The sequence below is a fragment of the Anser brachyrhynchus genome (genome assembly GCF_964034855.1).
Source record: "Anser brachyrhynchus genome assembly, chromosome: 6".
Taxonomy (NCBI): Eukaryota; Metazoa; Chordata; class Aves; order Anseriformes; family Anatidae; genus Anser; species Anser brachyrhynchus.
In genome coordinates this window covers 9,650,935-9,667,868 of record NC_137700.1, presented here as the reverse complement: position 1 = coordinate 9,667,868, position 16,934 = coordinate 9,650,935, and the positions used below count along the sequence as shown (strand labels likewise).

At 42.3% G+C, this 16,934-nt stretch overlaps 1 protein-coding gene across 3 annotated transcripts in view; it reads right to left on the bottom strand.

Moving 5' to 3' along the window:
* The window catches only part of LOC308197586 (uncharacterized protein), an 84,485-nt gene extending 75,955 nt beyond the window's left edge, over positions 1-8,530 (bottom strand). The window contains exons 1-3 of one of the 3 annotated variants that reach the window (XM_080598362.1): positions 6,812-8,530; positions 2,912-2,979; positions 2,740-2,786 (exon numbers count right to left, since the gene is read on the bottom strand). The gene's annotated coding sequence lies outside the window, so the exon portion shown is untranslated. The remainder of the gene's footprint in view (positions 1-2,739; positions 2,787-2,911; positions 2,980-6,811) is intronic. The other 2 variants (XM_080598357.1, XM_080598358.1) reach the window with 2 other exon arrangements.
* Positions 8,531-16,934: the final 8,404 nt, after the last annotated feature.

The following is a 16,934-nucleotide window of genomic DNA, read 5'->3' as shown; positions in this document are numbered from 1 at the left end:
CATTTGATGCCTTTGGCCACAGATGGAATTCATCTCACTCTTAGGATTTTCATCTGTTTATTCACTTTCCCCATTTTTATTCCCTTTAAAAAATCTTTAAGTAGCTCCTTGTCCATAAGGCTGTTTATGGATTTATCTTTGTAGCTGAAGGCGGTATTTCTAATGCAATTTTGTTTGTTTCTGACGCATTTATTCATCGTTCCCCCACCCTCCCCTTTTCCTACTTCCTTAATCAGACTTTATTATTGTTATATTATTATATATATACAAAAAATATTCTGCTGGTTATATTTGCTATCTTAAGACAGGTTCTTCTGACTGTAATTCATCTACAGTTTTGCTTAGAAGGGTTTAAATATATAAATCTCAGTATTGTTACCGTATCTTATTTCATGGTTTGCTTTGCCTTCAAAAAGAAACATCTTTAACCCCACGAAAGTAATTCCTTGCACAGTCGTTAGGTCTGCTCTTAATTGCATACATGGTTTTAGAGCTTCTGTAACAGTCTGGCATCAAAGTTGTCTTTTGACACTGAAGAAAACGTGAAGTCAGTGAACATTCCAGTTGTTAAGGAATGAAAGGCCAACACCAGATAAGATTGTCAAACTGCTACATGTAACAAAACTTCACACTTTAATACACTACAAATTGGTGTTTTTAAAGTGATAAAAGACAAGATTTTTTGAAGTAATTGGCTTATCCAGTAGTACTTTGTGTTCAGCCACTTAGCATAAAGGTTTTGAAGAGCTTTCACTATATAACTTAGGAAAAGACTGAAATAATCAAGAGTAAAACAAATGAGACAATTCACAGATTCCCTTTCTCGTTTACCCAGACACCCACTCTGAACTCTCATGCAGAAAATATGAAGGGCAAGGAAATTCCTATTTGCTGTCACCCGTTTGCTACACTAGTTATTGCCATGCACTTATTCTCAACCACAGACCAGAGGTTCAGACCTGTATGTTGAGAAAAGCTTTTTTGTCATTATGTATAGACACTCAGTAAATTGATACTAATAAAGCACTACTTCTAATTCAGGGAGTGATTTCTTTTTGACAAATTGGTTTGCTCCTCTAGAAAATCATTACCTGGCATTTCCTTTTTTTTTTTTTTGTTAACTTAGATGCAGTACATATCTGAGTCTTATCTTTTTCTTTGTTTTCCTATGATAATATTATTGACTGAAGGAAAGTATTTATTCAAATGGTGACACCTTAAGTACATATTCTGCACATGAACATCCATCATGAGATGAATGTCATCCTCTACTCTACTTCCCAAAAGAAACAAGTTGTGGCCGAAACTAGATTTTTATTTTATTTTTTTGCTTCTTACAATAGCCACTTTTGATAACAAAATGGACATTTTGTCTATACATAGAGACATTTCTGTTTTAAAAAAAAATGTCTAAGATGTAGCGAGCCTGACTGGGAAGTTTTCCCCCAGCTTTGCTATAGCTACGCAATAGACTTTAGACTTTTGGCTATTAAATCCAAAAGGAAGAATTAAAAAAAAAAAAAAAAAAGAGACTAGAGCTGTGGACATTTCACTATGACCACATCTTCTCCAAAACCAATGGCATTCATTCCTGAGTGGTGCTTTCATTCTGACAGCAGGATGGCCATTAGCAAAGGAGGTAAAAGTTTAATCCAGCTCAGACATTGGCCTGTTATATTTAATGAAGTTGTCAAGTGCAGGGTTAATTTACTGCTACGTGGCAATGAGACTAGCGCAGACACATGTAAACTGAGGTTTTGAACAGATATACCAATTATGGGGTTATTTAATGGTTAATAAGAGATGTCTAGTTAAAAATCAACAGAGGAAGGAGTTTATTCAATCATTAACAGGAGACTAGATAATGATTGTAAGGTGGAATATAATGAAGTAGGCATAGCTAGTGAATAATTTCCAAGGTAGTTAACTAATAATTAACTCAGAGGAGAAATGAATTTACATAGGTTACCTTAACATTAGTTAATGTGTAAATCTGGTTATGAGCAGTTAATATGCAATTAATTTGCAATTAAGTAAAGTCAAAGGATGAAAAAATTAATTTATGATTGATGTGGAAATACTAATTAACCCAGATTGTTAATTAGTGAATGGTTAACTAGTGAAAATAGTGACGTAACAAACTGTAGCTTCTTTACTGAAGAAGTACATATACATATTAATATTATCAGAGCTTGAATGACTCAGATTTACACTAGTTTTGCCACTTGTAAGTAAACTTTTTAAATTTTGGAATACTGAGAGAGACTTTATTTATACACATCACAGCTCATTGTTCACTCTTGGGAACGTGTATTTGATAAACGAAAGCAAAATTATTTGGAAATACATGTTGCTCTTTTCCCCGATCGAATCAGAGATTTCCTGCCCTTATGTTCAGCAAACACAGAGGGATGTTCATTTTTAAAGATTTCATCTTGCAAATGTGCAACTTGTCAGCTATTTTGTGAATATTTGCATATTAATGAGCCTGGCATCTGTCATAATTGCACATTAATTATTTTGGTTTTAATCAGATAATTGATTTATTATACTGCTGTCCCCAACACTAAGGGAACATTCCTCAGAGAAAATGTGTGTATAAACATGAATTTGTTCTCCTTACAGTATTCCCCTATTGGTAATCTGTAAAGGTTTTGCTGCTGGTTTTTAGTAGAAAAAGGTGCTTGTTAGAATTTGATCCAGTGCTTGTTAAGAGGCATCTGAAAGACTCCCACTTACTTCAGTGAGCTTTGGCTCAGGCCTTTAGTCAATGCAGCAAACCATTTCTGAAACAGTGGAATAACAAAAATCAATGGGCTTTTTGATTGTGAATCAATGGGGAATTACAATTCTAGTATATAAATTATACAGGAAGAGAAGATTAGGTTACAGAGGTGGGAGAGTAACTCACACTGGATCTTAAAGATGTACTGATTCCTCGGTACAGATTCCGAACGGAGATGGTAAGCTGCAATTTAACTAAAGAAGATGAACACGTTAAAAACGTTTAGGTTCTTAACTTCCCTAAAATCAAGACAAACTAAATTCACTAAATATTTTAACTTCATTAAACTGTTCGCTTCCTCACAGATGGTACATAAGCATTTTATGCATTGTCAGAAAACCAGGTCAAGCAACAAACAAGAACAATCCTTCCCAGAGAGGCTGTGGATGCCTCACCCCTGGAGGTGTTCAAAACCAGGTTGGACAAGGCCCCGGATGGCATCCCTGCCTATAGTGGGGGAGTGGAACCAGATGGTCTTTAAGGTTCCTTCCAACCCAAGCCATTCCTTGATTCTATGAATCCACTACTAACTCAAAAAGCCTGAGCATGATGCTCGTGTGATGCAAGGCAGCTGGGTTACCCATTTCAAATTGTATACCCACTTTTCACTGGCAGGGCAAGCAGGAGAAGAAGGAAACAACATCACAGGTGATCCCCAGCAAGTAAGCCAGGTCAGAGGAGGCCAGAGAAAGAAAGAACATTGCTGCCAGTTCAGAGTAATGAGTGTTCAACTGTTTGCCAGATATGGTAACGTCTGAGGCCTAAAACTCCCACGTTTTCACCAAAAAAAAGTTCACTTTATGGCAAATTGCTTTTATAAGCATAAAGCTAAGTGAACTTTGAATCGTTAGAAATCCAGATGTACAAGTAACTGCTTATCTGCATTCCCACAACTACATTAAAGTCAGGAATGGCAAAAGACTCAGATGATGCTCTGCCTTTACCTCATGGCTGTAAGACTACAGTATATTTCACTTTACGTTTCATTGATACAGTCACTTCCAGTAACTTGTATTATATCTTCAAGCAAGCCTCTCCTAGCAGAGTCTAATGGGCACCAATATTACTTCAAACCCTGCCAGGTCCACTAGTCACACCATTTGTAACTTTCACATAATCTCTCATTCACAGTTTAGACCTTGAGCAGAAAAGAATCTGCATGGCAGCCCACCAAAAGGAGTGTTTATTGTTTATAAATTATGAACAACTTGTGTATTTCTGCAATTAGTAATTTCTATCTTAAAGAAAGCTTGATTTATATAAAAAAATCTTGTTTTGTCCTGTGTTATGGCAGATTGTCTTAGATGATGTAAAACACATACGCATGAGCCACGTATAAAACAGCTTCGGTTTGTCCAGACCCAAAGGATACGTTCCAGTTCTTACATTATTAAAAACCATTACTGCTAATAGGGATACAGAAGTCAAGCAAACAGGTTCAGGACAAAGGTTCATAATATTTCAAACATACCCAGTGGGAACCTCAGTACTTTTCATGACATTTACAGTTTTCCTCATTATGCCTTGCTGTTTGCAATATCACCTGGCTTCAGTACAAATCCACAAATGGAAGACGACAAAGATACTTTTGATATTTCAGTAATCAGAATTAGTATCACTGAAATAATACTCAAAATATTATTTAAGAAATAATTCAGTTCTTCCTGCTGCATTTACTGGAACATCACATTTATTTTGTCTAACAGATACATCAGAAATTGGTGGACACAAAATAAGTTTACTAATTTCTTGGTAGCTTTTCAAAATGTTTGCTGTTTCTTATAAAGAGACCATAAAGGATTAGAACAGAGAGCTATTTTGAAAAATACCTACAGCAGTGATGCAAATATTGAGTAGCTTTGAAGCATTCATTTCCAAATAAAAGCTTAAAACAGCAATTTCAGTCCCTAAGAGTAGAATCCAGCAATATAAGAATGTAATAAGAAGCAATGACTTTCTGCCTTGATAAATATCTTGGGAATATTGCCACAAAGCATTATGGCTTTTTAAGAACTGGCACAATATGGTTTTTTTTGAAAGGCTAACTTATATTTAAAGTGTATCTTGACTACATTATTCGAGTTTAATACAGTCACACAAAGGAAGAGCTGGAAGAACGGGAAACAAATGAGAGAGAGAGAAAGAAAGGGAGGCAAGTATAAAAGGTGAGAGACAGACAGAAGAGGTGGTTTGGGAATATATGACACTCTGAACCAGCAAGAATAGGAGTCCTCAAACAGTTGTGTAGTGATACTACTGGGGTAGGCAGACAAGAGCATTTCCCTTCACACTGGTAGGAAGCATAGACACATGCTGCCATGTACCTAGATTGCACGCTTGTCCTTCCTTTCAGCATTACTAGCATCCAAAGCTGTCCACACAGAAAAAAGCAGTGGTTGTTTTATATATATATAATTTTTTTTTTTTTTTTTTTTAAGTCTGGAATCAAGAATGAGTCCATGAGGCTGATGCAGAGTGTGGCAAGCACCTGCATTAGAGCATGAAAGTAATTCTGCTCAGTTTCAGAGCTAAAAGACACCCAGCCTGAGACGTGAATGCATTGCCAGCCCAGCCAGAGTACGGTTCTGGGGCATAAAGAGCAGCCTATCCCTTGTATTAAATAAATAAATAAATCCAGGTATAATATCTTGTCTCTGTTCTCAACATTAAAATGAAAGCCATCGATGTTGTAATTTGCACCTCCATCCCTCTAGAAAGCAAACTCACAAAACAGCAGTTCCAACACCTTCTTCCAGAAATCACTAACACCACCACAATTAGGAGAAAAGGAGCTGCCCTCTCTTGAAAGGCTGTACAACCTCAGCGGTGAGAAGGCCAATAACTCATTCTTATTTAAACAAGAATAAAGAGAACATGTTATTTTGTATTAAGAAATTTAGAGAGATATGTTCATGTAAAAACAAATAAGTCATTTACATATTTTTCTAGAAAGATACCAGCATAATATAGAGATATTTTGCAGCAGAATTTCTCCCTCTAATCTGGGACAAAGACATTTTTAAGCAACTTAAAGACCAGGTTTTATTGCCCTTTAATTTCCATATATAACAGCTGTGCACACCTAACTTGGAAATTTTGTTTAACCGAGTGCACAAGGAACTCACAAGAAAGTACACTGCACTGAGTTACTGACATGTTCTGCCTGTTAGCCCAACATAGTACGATTAGGACGAGAACATAATTAAAAGTTAAATAAATACTGTGGCATGGCCTTCCTAGATGCCTCACAACATTTTAATATCCCTGATAGAGGTTTCTAAGTGGCAGCCATTTTAACTCAGACAGCTCACTTACAGCCCTTATAATCTCTGTACTCCCATGTGACTCGTTCTCCAACAGAGAGGTAGCTTCTGAACACATGTAGACTTTTGTCCTATTTTGGCCCTCTTTGATTCATTCAATCTCTCAGTAGCCAGTAATTATAGCTATATGTATAACCTTTAGCTTTCCAGTGATACATATAGTTACACCTCTCCACTCTTCTGTAAAATCATTTTGCTGAGTGTTCTGAATTCATTCCTCTTTCGGGGATAATGCATGTCTCACTGTTTCTGCAAGGGTACAGATCAGGGGCTATGGTGCTAATTTAGCATCAGCATCACTACCAGGGAAACAGTTATACCCTGTATTGACTAATTTTTCTCCTGTGACTGTATTGAACCTGCTCCTCAACCTTTTCTTCACAGAATGCCATCACCATCTAAGTAATACATCATCAGTGCAGTTCACTCCGATGATGTATTGTACTAACATATCATTAGTGCAAGAGCAGAGCAAGGCGCTTTGATGATGTATTAATGCAATACATCATTGGAATGAGTCACTCTGATGATGTATAACTCAAAAGATGGTACTATCCTGGGAAACATGGACATTCAATAAATCAGGAACAACATTAAAGAATAAAATCTAGGGCACCTTCTAAGGAAAAACAAAGGTTTGGAAACCTTTGAATGAATATAGCATGAGGCTTTTCTTTAAAACATAAAAAAGAATAAAATGTACCTTGTAAACTTAGCAGGAATGTAGATTTCTGTTGAGTACAATTACCATGATAATCAAATTTGAAATCCCTCCTACAATGACACTAGATATGTGCAGGACATTTTAAGATAGCGTGACACACAACTGGTAATGTAACCAGATAAGATTTATCTTAGCCTACCTGGAAGCAGAGAAAAACTCAAGCAACTGTTAAAAAAAAAAAAAAAAATCCCCTTAAAAAAAAAAGAAGGCTTTTTTTCAAACTGCTGAAAGGACCAGTTAAAGTCCAGTGTTAAGATTTACTACATGCTCTTCACTGATCTAACAAATCATTCTATTGACATTAGTGTAAGCAAAAGTGACAAACTTTAAATAAGTACTGAACTAAGGATTAAAAGACCATAAATATTAATATCAATATGCTAGTTCTGGTAGATATACTTACTAGAGAGGAAAAAAAAAAATATTGCTTGTATGTTGATTTACATACCAGATTTCAACCTATCAAAAGTTCAAAACCCAACTACAGTAACCGCTCATAAGAAATAAGTGCAATTCTGAGTTACTTGCAGAATTCTCTGGGAAATTTCATTATCAAGTTAAAACAAACAAATAAAAAAAAAATACAATTTCAACATTCTGAACAAACCTACTATAAAGCAAGAGGGTTTTCACTGGTTAGACAAATTACTTATTTTGGAGAGTTTACAAGAAAAAAAAATTTTGCTCTTTTTCTCAGCCTTCAGGTTTTTTGGCAGGGCCAGAATATAACCGCTGTAAGATCACATAGCACCCTGATTAAACAATGAAAAGCTCCTCTGCTGTTACATGTTTATTTCTGGGATTCTTAATCAAACAAATACCCAGCCTGTACTCACACATACTTGCATATACAGACATCCTCCTACTCACTGTATACCTTAATTTTCTTGCACAAACATGCCTTTTTATACCATCAGAGCTATTGTTTTGAGAACAGCTCTACGAATTCCCCTTTCCCCTTGCCAGGAGAACAGGCATATTTTTTTGTTGTTGTTTTGTTTTAAATTGGCCTCAGCTGCATTTGATTGCTCCAAGCTTGTGGAGATTCTCCAGCTGAGGCCCTGCAATCCCCGCTAGGATTTAACTCCTCAGTTTCACTTTCCCCAGCTCTCCAAATCCCAGCTCTGCTGATAAGAATAATGAATGTGCTCATACGTGTGCTCATGGCAGACAGAGGTAAAATCTCAGTGTTTAAGTTGTAACCTGAAGCACTCACATTCACGGTGATGTCAGGCTCTCCCTGATGGCAGCACACTGTGGGGATTATCACGCCCTCACCAAGGGGTGAGCTAGGCCCTGGCAGGCGTTGCTGCCTGTCTTCTCGCAGAGTGAAACTCTGATGTCTCGAGAAATCCCAGACACATTATCAGAATAAAGCACTTTGTTTCAAGCTTTTCAATTAGTAACAGCCTCTAGAAAGCAAATATATTTAAAACACATTCAAAATACCCCTGAAGATGGAATGGAGGCCTGTAAATAGTGAGGAAGTGGAGCCACTTGGCATAGGTTCATTTCTGAACACCAGTATACTCAGCTAACTTCAGCTGCAGGGTCAGGCTCATGGACCCAAACACACTGACCCTCCATGGATGAAATCAAAGGTGTAGGTGCTTGGTGACTGGAGAACATCAGTGAGCAGCCCCGGTCAGCTGGTATCCATTACGGAGTCAGCGCCTGCTTCAGGGGCACAGCACACCCCCCCGCCCCCCCCCCACTTGCCGCTGAAAGAAAAAGGAGTTTTTCCCTCATGTGACCCCTCTCTAGCTGGTGATAATAATGTGAGTAAAAGTCAAAGTCTGCAGCAAGCTGCAGCACTGCTGTTTGTGTTTAGAGCTGGGCATGCTGATTCAGAGCTCCAGGCCAGGCTGATTGCCATTGCACAGCGTACGCTAGGGTTAGGGAAGAGTCCACACCATCAATAAAACATAGGCACCCTGAGGGGTATAAGAAGCATACAGGGTTCTTAACTGCCTCAGCAGTAGTTAAGAGAAAAAGAATCTTTTATTGTTCTTAAATACAGAATCTTCATACACTGTTTAGACTGAACCAAACATATATCCTGCCATTACTCCTAGGGATTTGCAGTTGCTTATAAGCATTTAAAATGCCTTTCTAAAACTCAGTTTTCTGTGTGGTTTTGTTGGCCGAAAACCATAGTTTTACATTTTTCTTTTATGTCCTTACACTTTCATACCACTATATGAACTAACGATAGGTATTTTTGTTTAAAAATCAAAGAAGCATCGAAGAAACCAGCTAATGTCACCATGTTTTAACCAATGGTGCCAGACCACGAACTGCTGTGCAACGGTGCTGAGGCAGTTGTGTCTAAAGAGACCAAACCACGTAGAAATAGCTCTCTGTTCTACTGTACCTTACACTAATACCTAACACCTTTTCTATGGTGGAAGACAAACACAGAAAAAAAGCAAAGACACACCTCACAATTCAGTACCAAATGTGAAGTAGTGAGAAATTTCTATCAAGGAAAAATATTCTTCTACTCTCACTTATTTCGCAGAAGCTGATCATTATTTACTTTAGAGCATTGTTCTTGTTGCAGAATTAAAAATGGAAACAGAGCATCTTCCATTTGGCTTAGTTCTTGATTTGGACCATCCTGCACAAGGGGAAGGAAATACAGACACTGCAGACGGCAGTCACGAAACACAGGTGAAGAACTTAATACCAAAGTCCATATCAAAATCAAATTCAAGTAAATTGGGAGTTTTAATTATATCATGTATGAGTCAAGACCTTGTGAGTCTAGCCAGGGGTAAGAGGATGCTATTAACAAGACTGCGGTGCTATCAGTAAGAAGTATTTAGACAAGAGAAACACCTCTACTGGCGGCCTTCCGTGGTGCGCTGAGACCTCGCACCTGTCCTCGGGGAGGGGCGGCCTCGGGCAGATAATGGCCGCCAGGGGCTGAGCCTCAGGGGCTGCTCTTCAAAGGACTACTCCTCACAGGGCTGCCCCTCACAGGGCTTCCATGAACATGAACACAGGGCTCCTGAACATGAGCTGGCAGTGTGTCCAGGTGGCCAGCGGTGTCCTGGCTTGTATCAGCAATAGTGTAGCTAGCAGGACCAGGAGGGTGATTGTCCCCCTGTACTCAGGTCTGGTGAGGCCACACCTCAAGTACTGTGTTCAGTTTTGGTCCCCACACTACGAGAAAGACATCGAGGCCTGAAACATGTCTAGAGAAGGGTTTTGAAGCTGCTGAAGGGCCGGAGCACAAGTCCTGTGAGGGGGTGGCTGAGGGAGCTGGGGTTGTTTAGTCTGAAGAAGAGGAGGCTCAGGGCAGGCCTCACTGCTCTCTACAGCTACCTGAGAGGAAGTGGTGGGGAACTTGGGGTAAGCCTCTTCTCGCAAATAACTAGTGATAGGACTAGAAGGAATGGCCTCAAGTTGCACCAGGGGAGGTTTTAGGTTGGAAATTAGGAAACATTTCTTCTCAGAAAGTCAGGCATTGGAACGGGTTGCCCAGGGAGCTGGTGGAGTCACCATCCTTGGGAGGTGAAGGTGAACCTTTAAGGAAAGGTTCAAAGTGGTGCTTAGGGACATTGTTTAGTGGGTGACATTGGTAGTAGGGCGATGGTTGGACCAGACAATCTTGGAGGTCTTTTCCAACCTTTATGATTCTATGAATCATCTGCAGGCCGGGAACACTGAAAATAGGGATATTTCAAGCAGTTGCTCACTCTTGATCCCTTAATGCCGCCAGCCAAAGTTAACCTATCACACCTTCTAACTAATAAGAATAGGACACAATCTTAACTTCTATACCCTGTTTTTTTATCCAGTCAAGAATCCTGAAGTCACAGGAAAGGACAAGTCCAAACAGTGATCAAATAGTGCATAAACATGATTCTAATCATGCGATTTCTACATCTTACTAGTTTCTTGAACACTGTACTCCTGGTTTTGATGAATAAAGCCCTTGAGAGGGCTTTATTTATTTATTTTTTCTTGCAGTTGAAATGATTGGAATTTGATGTTAGAAACTTGCCATTCTATTGAGACCTTTGGTCCGAATATCTTTCTGAGGTATGGAAAGGAGCATTTAGAGAACACTCTTCTGCTCATTCAACAATATTATTCTTCCAATACTGTAGACTCTGTAGGTGGAAAGAAGTTACTTGACTTCAAGGAACAGAATACTGAATGTTTAATTTCAAACTATCCTGGAGATAAAACACAGATTAAGTTTTGTTGTTGTTGTTTTCATAGAATCATAGAATCATAGAATATCCTGAGTTGGAAGGGACCCTTAAGGATCATCAAGTCCAACTCTTGACACCGCACAGGTCTACCCAAAAGTTCAGACCATGTGACTAAGTGCACAGTCCAATCTCTTCTTAAATTCAGACAGGCTCGGTGCAGTGACCACTTCCCTGGGGAGCCTGTTCCAGTGTGCAACCACCCTCTCTGTGAAGAACCCCCTCCTGATGTCGAGCCTAAATTTCCCCTGCCTCAGCTTAACCCCGTTCCCGCGGGTCCTGTCACTGGTGTTAATGGAGAAAAGGTCTCCTGCCTCTCGACACCCCCTTACGAGGAAGTTGTAGACTGTGATGAGGTCTCCCCTCAGCCTCCTCTTCTCCAGGCTGAACAGGCCCAGTGACCTCAGCCGTTCCTCGTACGTCTTCCCCTCCAGGCCTTTCACCATCTTCGTAGCCCTCCTTTGTACACTCTCCAACAGTTTCATGTCCTTTTTATACTGTGGTGCCCAGAACTGCACACAGTACTCGAGGTGAGGCCGCACCAGCGTGGAGTAGAGCGGGACAATCACCTCCCTTGACCTACTAGCAATGCCGTGCTTGATGCACCCCAGGACACGGTTAGCCCTCCTGGCCGCCAGGGCACACTGCTGGCTCATATTCAACTTGCTGTCTACCACGACCCCCAGATCCCTCTCTTCTAGGCTGCTCTCCAGCGTCTCATCGCCCAGTCTGTACGTGCAGCCAGGGTTTCCCCGTCCCAGGTGCAGGACCCGGCACTTGCTCTTATTGAACTTCATGCGGTTGGTGATCGCCCAGCTCTCCGACCTATCCAGATCCCTCTGCAAGGCCTTTCCACCCTCATTCGAGTCCACAACTCCTCCAAGTTTGGTGTCATCAGCAAACTTGCTCAAAATACCTTCTATTCCTACATCCAGATCGTTTATAAAAATATTGAAAAGTACTGGCCCTAAAATGGAGCCTTGAGGGACCCCACTGGTGACCGCCCGCCAGCCTGACGCAGCCCCATTTACCATAACCCTTTGGGCCCTGCCCGTTAGCCAATTGCTCACCCATCGTATGATGTTTTTATTTAGCTGTATGGTAGACATTTTGTCCAGTAGGATCCTATGGGAAACCGTGTCAAAAGCCTTGCTGAAGTCCAAAAAAATCACATCAGCTGGTTTCCCTTGGTCCATCATACGGGTGATCTTATCATAAAAGGAAATCAGGTTAGTTAGGCAGGACCTACCCTTCACAAACCCATGCTGGCTGGGACCAATGACTGCTTTGTCCCCCAGGTGCGCCTCAGTAAGTTCGAGAACCATCTTCTCCATGATTTTACCAGGCACTGACGTGAGACTGACAGGCCTGTAATTGCTAGGGTCTTCTTTCTGACCCTTCTTGTAAATCGGCACAACATTTGCCAGCTTCCAGTCTACCGGGACCTCTCCAAATTCCCAGGATCGTTGAAAAATAATTGAGAGAGGTTCCGCGATGACGTCCGCCAGCTCTTTCAGCACCCGGGGATGAATCCCATCCGGACCCATGGACTTGTAGGGATCCAGGTGGAGTAGCAAATCCCGCACACGTTCAGGGTCGGTTGGGAGTTTGTCATCCCCACCGTCTCGGTCCTCCAGCTCAGGGCACCCTGGGTCCCAAAGCCCATCATTGGCATTGAAGACAGAGGCAAAGAAGGCGTTAAGCGTCTCTGCTTTGCCTATGTCATTGTCTGTGAGGACACCTTCCCTATCAAGGAGCGGCCCTATGTATTCTTTAGTTCTCCTTTTTCCATTCACATATCTGAAAAAGCCCTTTTTATTTTCTCTCACAGACACAGCCAGCTTCAACTCTAGGTGTGCTTTGGCCACACGAATTTTCTCCCTACAAACACGAACAGCATCCCTGTATTCTTTCCATGACACCTGGCCCTCCTTCCAGTAGCGAAACACTCTCTGTTTCCGCCTAATCTCCATTAGAATGTTCCTGGTCAGCCACGCCGGCCTCCTGCCCCGCCTGCCTGACTTGCGATATTTAGGAATTGCCTGATCTTGTGCTTCTAGGAGGCATCGCTTAAAGAATGACCAGCACTGGTGGACATCGAGGCCTTCAAGAGCAGTTTCCCAGGGGACCTTGCTGACTAGTTCCCTGAGCAGCCTGAAGTCCGCTTTCCCCATATCTAGGGATGAGGTTTTGGTGGCACTTTTCCTTCTGTCACCGTAAATTTTGAACTCAACCACTTCATGGTCGCTATGACCAAGGCGGCCACCAATCACCACATCTCCCACCAGACCCTCTCTGTTTTCTAGCAACAGGTCTAGGAGGGCACCTTTCCTAGTTGGCTCCGTTAGCACCTGCACCAAGAAGTTATCATCTAGGTGCTTCATGAACCTCCTGGACTTGCTCGTGTCAGCCGTGTGGCACTCCCAGTTAACGTCTGGCAAGTTGAAGTCCCCCATAAGGACAAGGGGAGTTAATCTCGAGGCCTCTCTTAGTTCTGTAAAGAATAATTTATCGGCGCTATCGTCCTGGCCAGGCGGTCTGTAATAGACTCCCACAACGACATCCCCTTTATTCGTTCGTCCCTTGATCCTTACCCAGAGGCTCTCAACTTTGCCATCGCTGACCTGAAGTTCCACACAGTCCAGCCCCTGCTTCACATACATCGCCACCCCACCACCTCGCCTACCCTGCCTGTCCCTCCTGAAGAGCCTGTAACCATCTATCGCAACACCCCAGTCACAGGACTCATCCCACCAGGTTTCGCTTATGCCGATGATGTCGTAGTTGCGGGACTGGGCCAGGACTTCTAGCTCATCCATTTTATTCCTCATACTGCGTGCGTTCGTGTAGAAGCACTTCAGGTGCGTCTCCTTACACTCAGCACCTTGTGGATCTGCCCGAAGGACCTCACTGGCACACAGCCCCTCTGATTCTAGCGTACCTTCCCTTAGGTCTTCACCGGCGTGCCTGGTTTTAGCCCCTTCCCCCTTCGACTCTAGTTTAAAGCCCTATCTATCAGCCCTGCCAACTCCTGACCAAAGATCCTTACCCCTCTTCGAGAGAGGCACATCCCATCCGGTGCCATCAGGCCCTGTGTAGCATAGACCTTCCCGTGATCAAAGAACCCAAAGTTCTGCCGGTCACACCAGTCTCGAAGCCACGAGTTTATGTGAACAGCACGCCTTTCAGCTTCGATCCCCCCTATCGGAAGGACAGAGGCAAACACAACCTGCGCCCCTGATCCTCTAAGTAGTCGCCCCAAATCCCTAAAGTCTCTTTTGATCGCCTTCGGACTTCTCGTTGCTACTTCATCGCTACCAGCCTGAAAGACCAGTAGCGGGTAGTAGTCAGTGGGCCGTACCAGGCGCTGGACTTTCTTGGCGAAGTCTCTCACCCGAGCCCCAGGGAGGCAACAGACTTCTCTGCGGGTTGGGTCCGGTCGGCATATCGGTCCCTCTGTCCCTTTCAGAAGGGAGCCCCCCATAACAATAGCCCTTCTTTCTTTTTTGAAGGATGATGTGGCAATGCGATGTGTAGGTCGCCTTGTCTTAGGCACCCCCTCCAACTGGGATGGGTTTTTATCTACTTTGTCATTCAGATTGTCTTGTTCTAGTCCTTCATATCGATTACTTAAGGGTAGATGAGAAGGTGAGGTGGGCAGAGAGAGGGCTCGCCTACCACCCCGAATAGGCACCTGCCTCCATTCCCCCCCTTGATCTAGGTCTCCTCCCGCTGCCTGGCAGGAGGAGGGAACCTCCGTCTTCTGCATAACAGGAGACGCCTGTGCTGTGGCAGGCTCGTGAGCCTGCCTCAGAGAGGGTAGAGTGCACCTCCACCAGTCAATTTCCATCTCCGATTCCCTGACGCTCCTGAGCCTGTTCACCTCCTCCCGGAGCACCGCTACCTGGCTAAGCAGTTCTTCAACCTGGGCACACCTCCCACAGGCATACCCACCACTGCTGTCGGAGACCGACAGAAGGCTGGGGCACACTCTGCAGCCCAGGACCTGGACGGCTGCGTGTTTCCCGGAGCCCTCCGTCTGAGTAGCCACCCTGGTGACCGTGGCTGGAGATGCCGCACGAGATGCGGAGGCCACGGTTTTCTGCCTGGTTGATACCATGGTCAGGTTCTACGCAAGCAGGTTACAAGCACCGAAGGGAGAGGCAGCTGCAACAGAGCGACGATGGGTCCCCGCCCTTCCTGCCCGCGCTCACTGCCTCGCTAACTGCCGCGTCACTCCCCCCGCTTCACTCCCTGTTTGCCGGCCCTGGTCGCCGCGCTCCTGGTCGCTCGCGCTCCCTAAGGGCTGCCTTTGAACGGCCGGGGGGAGGAGCTGTCGCTGACGCTGCTGGCTCCGCCTACGCCTCATCAGCCTCCCTCACGAGGGCTGCCGGTGCCTGGCGGCTCCCTCACGTAGACTCGATGCCCGAAAAATAGCCCTGCCTGTCCCGATCCCACGCTCCGCTGCAGCACGCGTCTGCCCCGGAGCCGGTCGCCTCGGCAAGAGGCGACCGATTAAGACAGATTAAGTTTTGTTGTTGTTGTTTTGTTTGTTTTGTTTTTTTTTTTAATTTATACATCGAAGTCGGGAAGGAAAGTGTTCAGTCGTTTTGGTACTATGGTAGAAGCTATGTCAATCAGAAACATGTCTCTTGAGGTCAAATCTCAGGGAACTTGTACTTAGATGTTCAAACAGTTTTGTTTTGTTTTGAGGTTTTTGGTTGGTTTGGTTTGATTTTACATCTAAGCAGAAAATACCTGGGACCGTACCCACCAAAGCTGATTTTAATCTTCATAGAGCTCTTGATGCTATGGTAAATATTTACACAGCTCATGAAATTATGCTACTGTGACACAATATTTTATTACTATTTTTCATGTGTATCGTGGCATCTTCTCGGATCCTGTAACAAGAATGACTTGCCACCCTACCAGCACCTACACTGGACCATAAAATAACTCTGCTTTGAAAATTTTGCTTCCTAAAATAGGAGGTGGTACTTGATCCAATAAACAAATAGAAACTCAAAGTTAAGAAGAATAGAAAGATCTTCTAATTCCACTAAATTTGAATTTCATTCTAAGAGATGTCATTATTTAGTGAAATAAAGTAAAGAATTATTTAAATGGATGAGCATTTACCCGATAAAGTTCTGATAATACTAAGCATTAAATACGCTGCAAGTGGCTCTGTGGGAAAGTCAACTTGTTCAAAAAGTTTCCCATTCTTGTAGTAATAGGTAGACAATAAGTTTATAAGTTTTTGAGACTGGATTTTTGTAATAAAGTTACTAAGCAATATGCATATCTAATCATGTTAAAATTTTTGAATGCCATTTTAAATTCAGCTGCAATAAATAAAAACCTCCCTATATTATTTTTTTTCCAGCAGTGTGTATAGTTTTACAAGATGGAAGTGTACGTACTAATAAAATATATGGTTTAATTAACTAAACTTATGTTGTGGTGTACTTTAGAAGTGGATGATTTAGAGAGTGCTATCCTCTTCAGGACAGAATAATGGAAACAGAATAATTAAAAGTTGATGAGAAGTATATTTATTGAGCATAAAGGAAAAATAGACACTTAGATTTATGATTCACAAAGTGTACCTTTCATTTGCAATATTAACATTTTAAAGCCCAAAGCGTCAGCATAATGCACCCAAACCTTTCTATGCAGCATCCATATAACCTAGCCCTGTTAATCCTAGCATTGCCGATAGTAAATTACGTCACCTGAACATATACTGATGTAACATGATCTATTGTGATATCATGATTATGTTCATTGAGATGTCTGTAGAGGACATATATTGCATTTGCCTGTCTGTAAGGCAAATAGTTGAAGGGCCAATCACTTATTTGTGAAATGGATTT